Here is an 8,994-nt window from a genome sequence, read left to right on the forward strand (position 1 = left end):
TGTGTGGTTTTGTCGTTTCTTAACATCAACCTTCAGCGTTCAGACAAAAGTGTTCAATCCATTTAGAAAAGGATTGGTCTTCATTTATGGAGATTTGAAAGGTCTTACCCAAAAAGTTCCCGTATGAAAGTCATACCTATTGCCTGTCTAGGTAATCCTGGAGAAGGTAACAACTGGCCACTAGACACGTGCGGTTCATTTCGTTACAAATTGAAATTCAGCTGAAATTATTATTCCGAGATTCGGATGTGTCTGAATATCTAAATCACAATTGTAATGAATTTCAGTGAATCTGAATTACGGCCAAAGTTAAAAAAAAGCTATAGATAATAAGAAAAGAACTTTTATTAAATATAAAAATGAAGGAACACGATCATCGTTTACACATTACAAAGAATAGAACAGAAGATGCAAAAAGGAAATAAAGGCGCAAAAATTGAAAAGGAACGACAGATTGCAAAAGATAGCAGGACCGACCCCAAAAATTCATCACATATATTAATGGTAGAAAGGTCCGGTCCGAGCATGTAGGCCCTTTACAGAACCATCTAGGGGGGGTGACTGGGGACAAACAGAAGGACAATGTATGAAATCCCTTCTTCAGCTCTGTGTATACAAAGGAGCATGGGGGGCTCTTGTCCATAATGGGGGGTGGTACTGACACAGCTCCAGAGGATCCATATTGGCTCACAATTGATACGATCCAGAAATATTTAGGCAGAAAAAAAATGAATAAAGCCCCTGGACCGGATGGCATACACCCACGGGGCCTGAAAGAATTGAGCTCTGTCATTTCACAGCCATTGTTTCTCATTTTTAGGGACTCTTTAATGACTGGCATAGTACCGCTGGATTGGCGCAAGGCCAATGTGGGGCCAATATTTAAAAAGGGGTCAAAATCTTTACCAAATAAGTACAGACCTGTTAGTGTAACTTCTATAGTTGTGAAGATACTGGAGAGTTTAATACAAGACACATAGAGGAGTTCTTGCTGGAAAAAAATATTTTAAGCAACAGACAGCATGGATTCATGAAAGACAGAAGTTGTCAGACAAATCTGATTTCTTTTTATGAGGGAAGTGAGCAAAACCTTGGACAGAGGGGTGGCGTGAACATGGTATACTTGGACAGAGGGGAGGCTGTGGACGTGGTATACTTGGACAGAGGAGTGACTATGGACATGGTATACTTGGACAGAGGGGTAGCTGTGGACGTGGTATACTTGGACAGAGGGGTGGCGGTGGACGTGGTATACTTGGACAGAGGGGTAGCTGTGGACGTGGTATACTTGGACAGAGGGGTGGCGGTGGACGTGGTATACTTGGACAGAGGGGTAGCTGTGGACGTGGTATACTTGGACAGAGGGGAGGCTGTGGACGTGGTATACTTGGACAGAAGGGTGGCTGTGGACGTGGTATACTTGGACAGAGGGGTAGCTGTGGACGTGGTATACTTGGACAGAGGGGTGGCTGTGGACGTGGTATACTTGGACAGAGGGGTAGCTGTGGACGTGGTATACTTGGACAGAGGGGAGGCTGTGGACGTGGTATACTTGGACAGAGGGGAGGCTGTGGACGTGGTATACTTGGACAGAGGAGTGACTATGGACATGGTATACTTGGACAGAGGGGTGGCGGTGGACGTGGTATACTTGGACAGAGGGGTAGCTGTGGACGTGGTATACTTGGACAGAGGGGAGGCTGTGGACGTGGTATACTTGGACAGAGGGGAGGCTGTGGACGTGGTATACTTGGACAGAGGAGTGACTATGGACATGGTATACTTGGACAGAGGGGTAGCTGTGGACGTGGTATACTTGGACAGAGGGGTAGCTGTGGACGTGGTATACTTGGACAGAGGGGTGGCTGTGGACGTGGTATACTTGGACAGAGGGGTAGCTGTGGACGTGGTATACTTGGACAGAGGGGTAGCTGTGGACGTGGTATACTTGGACAGAGGGGAGGCTGTGGACGTGGTATACTTGGACAGAGGGGAGGCTGTGGACGTGGTATACTTGGACAGAGGAGTGACTATGGACATGGTATACTTGGACAGAGGGGTAGCTGTGGACGTGGTATACTTGGACAGAGGGGTGGCGGTGGACGTGGTATACTTGGACAGAGGGGTGGCGGTGGACGTGGTATACTTGGACAGAGGGGTGGCGGTGGACGTGGTATACTTTGACAGAGGGGTGGCTGTGGACATGGTATACTTAGACAGAGGTGTGGCAGTAGAAGTGGTATACATGGATAGAGGGGTGGTGGTGGATGTGCTAACTTGGACAGAGAGGTGGTGGTGAATGTGGTATATGTGGACAGAGGGGTGGCTGTGGACATGGTATACTTGGACAGAGCGGTGGCGGTGGATGTGGTATACTTGGACAAAGGGGTGGCAGTGGACGTGGTATACTTGGAAAGTGGGGTGGCTGTGGACGTGGTTTACATGGACAGAGGGGTGGCTGTGGACGTGGTATACTTGGACAGAGGGGTGGCTGTGGACGTGGTATACTTGGACAGAGGGCTGGCTGTGGCTGTGGATGTGGTATACGTGGATGCCAATGGCTGTGGTCGTGGTATACTTAGACAGAGGAGTGGCTGTAGATGTGGTATATTCACCACTACACCACTAATAACAATGGGGACCTTGATATAAGAGGGTACTCTGCTGTGGATCCTGATATAAGGGGGCACTCTGCTGGGGACCCTGATGTAAGGGGGTACTCTGCTGGGGACCCTGATATAAGGGGGCACTCTGCTGGGGACCCTGATGCAATGGGGCAGTCTGCTGGGGACCCTGATGTAAGGGGGCACCCTGATGGCAACCCTGATGTAAAGTGGGACACAGATAGGGACATCTGATATAAGGGGGCCCAGGTTCTGTTTAATCACCCTAATCTAATGACAGCCTAATACATACAAGGTCATGACACAGTGTAACAGACTGTCAGTGATTCACACACAGTGTTGACATTATGCCCCCTGACTTTTTTTACTGAACCCCCACATCTGGTCACTATCATTCAATCAGCTCATTCCATTTCTTTTTGTGGGTTGGGCTAGCAGGAATGACTCGGAGTGCAAAAGTAATCTCCCAAAACGTTAACAAAAATATAGCCAATCTTCCGAAAGAACGTCCGAAAATACGAATCGATTTTGGAACAACGAATATATTAAACAAATCCAAATATAGGAAACGAATGATGAAAATCAATCATTTTAACATAACGAATATGACAAAATGAAATGATTGACTTAACAAATGAATCTGAAATTAAACAAACTTTTCCGTCAGGTACGCCTCTAACAGACACAACCCTGCTTGGATGGATAGTTAAAACCACAAAACAATCCAGGAAATTATTATTATTATTATTATACAGGATTTATGGCGCCAACAGTTTGCTCAGCACTTTACAATATAATGGGAGACAATACAGCAACAATACAGTTCAATACAAGAGGGACAGGAGGGCCCTGATCCTGGGAGCTGACAATCTACGGGAAATTGTTACATTATTAATTGTTACAGAATTTGTCAGACCATTGCCAAATTCTGAAATACCATTTTTTATAAAAGTAAACTTTTTCATTCCCTTTGAATCTAGCTGGGAAAATGCAGCGGGAAGTCTGAACATGGCAGCACAGTAGCTAAATGGTTAGCACTTCCGCCTGGCAGTACTAGGGTCGTTGGTTTGAATCCCACCCACCAGGAGTTTGCATGTTCTCCCTGTGCCTGTGTGGGTTTCCTCTGGGTACTCTGGTTTCCTCCCACACTCCAAAGACATACTGGTAGGTTAATTGGCTCCTGTCTAAATTGTCCCTAGTATGTACAGTGGGGATCGAAAGTTTGGGCACCCCAGCTAAAAATTTGTATTAATGTGCATAAAGAAGCCAAGGAAAGATGGAAAAATCTCCAAAAGGCATCAAATTACAGATTAGACATTCTTATAATATGTCAACAAAAGTTAGATTTTTTTCCCATCATTTACACTTTCAAAATAACAGAAAACAAAAAAATGGCATCTGCAAAAGTTTGGGCACCCTGCAGAGTTAATATCTTGTACTGCCCCCTTTGGCAAGTATCACAGCTTGTAAACGCTTTTTGTAGCCAGCCAAGAGTCTTTCAATTCTTGTTTGAGGTATCTTTGCCCATTCTTCCTTACAAAAGTCTTCCAGTTCTTTGAGATTTCTGGGCTGTCTGTCACGCACTGCTCTTTTAAGGTCTATCCATAGATTTTCAATTATGTTGAGGTCAGGAGATTGTGAAGGCCATGGCAAAACCTTCAGTTTACGCCTCTTGATGTAATCCCCCGTGGATTTCGAGGTGTGTTTAGGATCATTATCCATTTGTAGAAGCCATCCTCTCTTAAACTTCAGCTTTTTCACAGATGGCATCAAGTTACCATCCAAAATCTGCTGAAATTTTATTGAATCCATTTTTCCTTCTACTCGTGAGATGTTCCCTGTGCCACTGGCTGCAACACAACCCCAAAGCATGATTGATCCAACCCCATGCTTAACAGTTGGACAGAGGTTCTTTTCATTCAATTCTGTGCCCCTTCTTCTCCAAATGTACCTTTGCTCATTCCGGCCAAAAAGTTCAATTTTAACCTCATCGGTCCACAGAACTTGTTTCCAAAATGCATCAGGCTTGTCTATATGTTCATTTGCAAAGTTCAAACGATGATTTTTGTGGTGAGGACGTAGAAGAGGTTTTCTTCTGATGACTCTTCCATGAAGACCATATTTGTACAAGTATCTCTTTATAGTGGAATAGTGTACCACAACTCCAGTGTCTGCCAGATCTTTCTGGAGGGATCGTGCAGTCAAACGTGGGTTTTGAATTGTTTTTCTCACAATCCTGCGAGCTGTTCTGTCTGATATTTTTCTTGGTCTTCCAGATGTTGCTTTAACTTCCACTGTTCCTGATGACTGCCATTTCTTAATTACATTCCGAACAGAGGATATTGACATCTGACAACGCTTTGCTATCTTCTTATAGCCTTCTCCAGCTTTGTGAGCGTCAACTATTTTCAGTTTCAGTTTTCTAGACAACTGCTTAGAAGAACCCATGGTGCTGATTGTTGGGGCAAGGTCAGATGAGTCTGGGCATTTAAAACCTTTGAGATTGACATCACCTGGTCTTCCCAGACGATGATTGAGAACAATCCATGACACTGGCAGGTCTCAGCTTGGCAAAGGGGGCAGTGCGTGCTATAAATTCTGCAGGGGGCCCAAACTTTTGCAGACGCCATTTTTTTGTTTTCTGTTATTTTGAAAGTGTAAATGATGGAAATAAAATCTAACTTTTGTTGACATATTATAAGAATGTCTAATCTGTAATTTGATGCCTTTTGGAGATTTTTCCATCTTTCCTTGGCTTCTTTATGCACATTAATACAAATTTTTAGCTGGGGTGCCCAAACTTTCGATCCCCACTGTATATGTATGAATGTGAGTTAGGGACCTTAGATTGTACGCCCCTTGAGGGTTAGGGGCTGATGTGAATGTACAATATATATGTAAAGCGCTGCGTAAACTGGCGGTGCTATATAAGTACCTGAAATAAATAATTTCTATTAGGTATCAAGATGCTGAAAAGTGGCCATTGGATTTGCCAATGTTTGGTTAGCAATTGTTCCATTTTTTTATACATTCCTCTCTCCTGTAAAGCTTTTTTTGCACATGAGTACCATAGATCATCTTTTAATCCTATTGGCATGTAGATTATTCTCTTGGGGGTGCAGGAATTTTGGTCATGTAAATATGTTAGAGGGTCACAAAAGGGGGACTGAGCAGACAAGGATCTCCTTCAATGAATGACACTGAAGTCTGAGAAATCATGGAAGAGTTTATTTTGCTGTGAGGAGGAAGGGTGAATGGGATCCTGTTGGAAAGGTTCCATGGGAAAGTTCAGGAATTGCTAGAAAGACAAGAGGGATAAATGGGCTCTGGATGGAGGCACTGATCATGCTGCAACAGGAGGAATTTTGATCACAGAAAAATGAAAAGGAATGTTAGAAGAACCACTAAGAGCACAGAAAAATGAGAGAGATAAATGGGCCATAATTAATCCCAGAGGGGCGGAGTGAAACACATTGGAGGCATGGCCTGGCTGGAGTTGAGACTGCCACACACTCTTCCACAGTGCGTTCTTCATGATGTGCGACTTATGGGACATCTCTCCTGCTACAGGGAGAAATAGGCTTTGGATGGAGGCACTGACCATCCTGCAACAGGAGGGATCCAGATCATAGAGAAAAGTGTAGGATGGTTAGAAGAGCCACTGAGGGTATCCAAAGACAAGTGGGATAAATGGGCTTTGGATGGAGGCACTGGACATCCTATGACAGGAGGAATCCAGATCATAGGGAAAAACAAAGGATTGCTAGAAGAACCACTGAGAGTACCAAAAGATGAGAGGGATAAATGACCTTTGGATGGAGGCACTGACCATCCTGCAACAGGAGGAATCCATATCATAGAGAAAAGTGAAAGATTGCTAGAAGAACCACTGAGAGTACCAAAAGATGAGAAGGATAAATGGGCTTTGGATGGAGGCATGGGGCATCCTATGACAGGAGTAATCCAGATCACAGAGAAAAACAAAGGATTGTTAGAAGAACCACTGAGAGTACCAAAAGATGAGAGGGATAAATGGCCTTTGGATGGAGGCACTGGGCATCCTATATAAGAAGAGATCCAGATCATAGAGAGAAACGAAGGATGTTAGAAGAGCCAATCAGAGTGCCCAAAGACGAGAAGGATAAATGGGTTTTGGAAGGAGGCACTGACTATCCTACAACTGGAGGAATTCAGACCAGAGAGAAAAGAATAGGACTGTTAGAGTCACTAAGGGTACTCAAAGATGAGAGGACTTTGGATGGAGGCACTGACCATCCTGCAATGGGAGGGATTCAGATCATAGAGAAAAGCAAAGGATGGTTAGAAGATCCACTGAGAGTACCCAAAGACGAGAGGAATAAATGGGCTTTGGATGGAGGCACTAGACATCCTACAACAGGAAGAATTGTTAGAAGAAACATCGAGAACTCCCAAAGATGAAAGGGATAAATGGGTTTTGGAAGGAGGCACTGACATTCTACAACAGAAGAGATCTAGATCATAGAGATAAGCAAAGGATTGTTAGAGGAGGCACTGAAGGTCCACAAAGATGAGAGGGATAAATGGGCTTTGGATAGATGCTTTGGACATCCTACAACAGGACAGACCCAGATCACGGTCCAAAAAGAAGGATGGTTAGATAAGCCATTGAGAGAACCCAAAGACGAAAGGGATAAATGGGCTTTGGAATGAGGCACTGACCATCCTACAGGACCATCCTACAGGACCATCCTACAGCTGGAGAAATCCAAATAAACTAAGAATGGCTTTGGATGATTAGAGGAGCCAATAAGAGTACTCAAAGACAAAAGGGACATCAGTTGAGACTACACTGGATGACAGAGAACCAACCGATTGCTTGCTCTCCTGGTCATCTTGATGCAAATTTTTTTTTGTGTTTTCGCTAACTGCTGTTAATATCTTGAAGTGTTGGAGTGTGACACAAAGAAGCAGTACGAAAAGCCAATCAGCTCATGTACTGAGAAAAAGCATGCTGATTGGAGGAGAGAGCAAAGTGACACAGAGATAGGGGGGCAGGCCCAGGGGTTGAATGATGTTGGCCATCAGACTGAGGACACATAGTGGCAGAAAAAGATGCTGTGGGGAAATTTCTAAATTGAAGACAAATATTTGTGTTTTCTTATTTTGTCTTTTAATGAGCTACTCATTTTTCTGTTGATATTTGTGGCTGGAGTTGTGCTTTAAGGATTACAGTGTTTACAAGCTGCAGTTAGCTATGTGGCAGTTGTGCGATCAAGTAGTCAATCCCATGGTAATCCAGTTACAACATAAAGAAGAAGGCGTCTTCTGAGAGGTCCAGGGCCACCAGTTGCTATGGATTCCCGGAGGGGAGCTGCATGCTCCTATTGTTTCCTCCAGACTTAGTCTCTAGGACTTTGGATAAATCTTCCAGCTCAGGCATTTGTTACCCAGGGAGGGGAAGGGGGGGGGGACTGGAGGCATTGTATTTCATATATGAATGGAAGCAGGAACGGACTGACAACTCATGGGGCCCCCGGGCAATAGGGGATCCTGGGGCCCCTGTGTCCTTGCCCCTTTCATAGGGCCCCCTACTGACCCCGTGCCCTCAGGCAGTGCCCCAGTGCTCAAATGGTCAGTCCGCCCCGAATGGAAGGCTGGATAGTTCAGGGCTGGCCGTGTCTATGACATCAGTTCCCAACATGATGACATCTTTTGAACCAGACTGTAAAACTATTTTCATATTCGATTAGTTGTTTCAGCTCTGATGAAGTTCTTTAAGGTCGTCTCAGTCCCCAACCCTCAAGGGGTGTACAGAGATCCCTAACTCACCTTCATACATACACATACTAGGGCCAATTTAGACAGGAGCCAGTTAACCCCCCAGCATGTCTTTTGTGTGTGGAAGGAAACCAGAGTAACCGGAGGAAACCCACGCAAGCAAAGGGAGAACATGCAAACTCCAGGCAGGTGGTGCCATGGTTGGGATTCGAACCAACAACCCGAGTACTGCCAGGTAGGAGTGCTACCCACTTAGCCACTGTGCTGCCCCATGCCACCTCTAGGAGTTTTTCTGTCAGTCTTCAGGAGGTACACCTATAGCAAGGACACTATCCAACTTTGGACAACTGCACAGTTACCTTCTATCTACAGGCGCCCCCTATCTGCAGAGGCATTTGTTGGTAAAGGTGAGCTATGCCTTTAAGTGGAAGCTCAGTGACAGCAGCACTTTGCTGTGGTTTCCCCCTTCCCATTGTTCTTTGCTCTGCTTTGTATTAGTAGTTTGTTTCTGTTATAGTGTTTCTGAGGATTATAAAATCTTGGCAGGAAATTTGCTTAATCATAGAGCTCATGTGGCTGGGGTGGGGGGTGGGGTAGGTGCAGCACGGCT

The sequence above is a fragment of the Staurois parvus genome, unplaced genomic scaffold (genome assembly GCF_062004578.1).
Source record: "Staurois parvus isolate SC_StPar_1 unplaced genomic scaffold, SC_StPar_1.0 ptg000338l, whole genome shotgun sequence".
In the NCBI taxonomy this organism is placed as follows: domain Eukaryota; kingdom Metazoa; phylum Chordata; class Amphibia; order Anura; family Ranidae; genus Staurois; species Staurois parvus.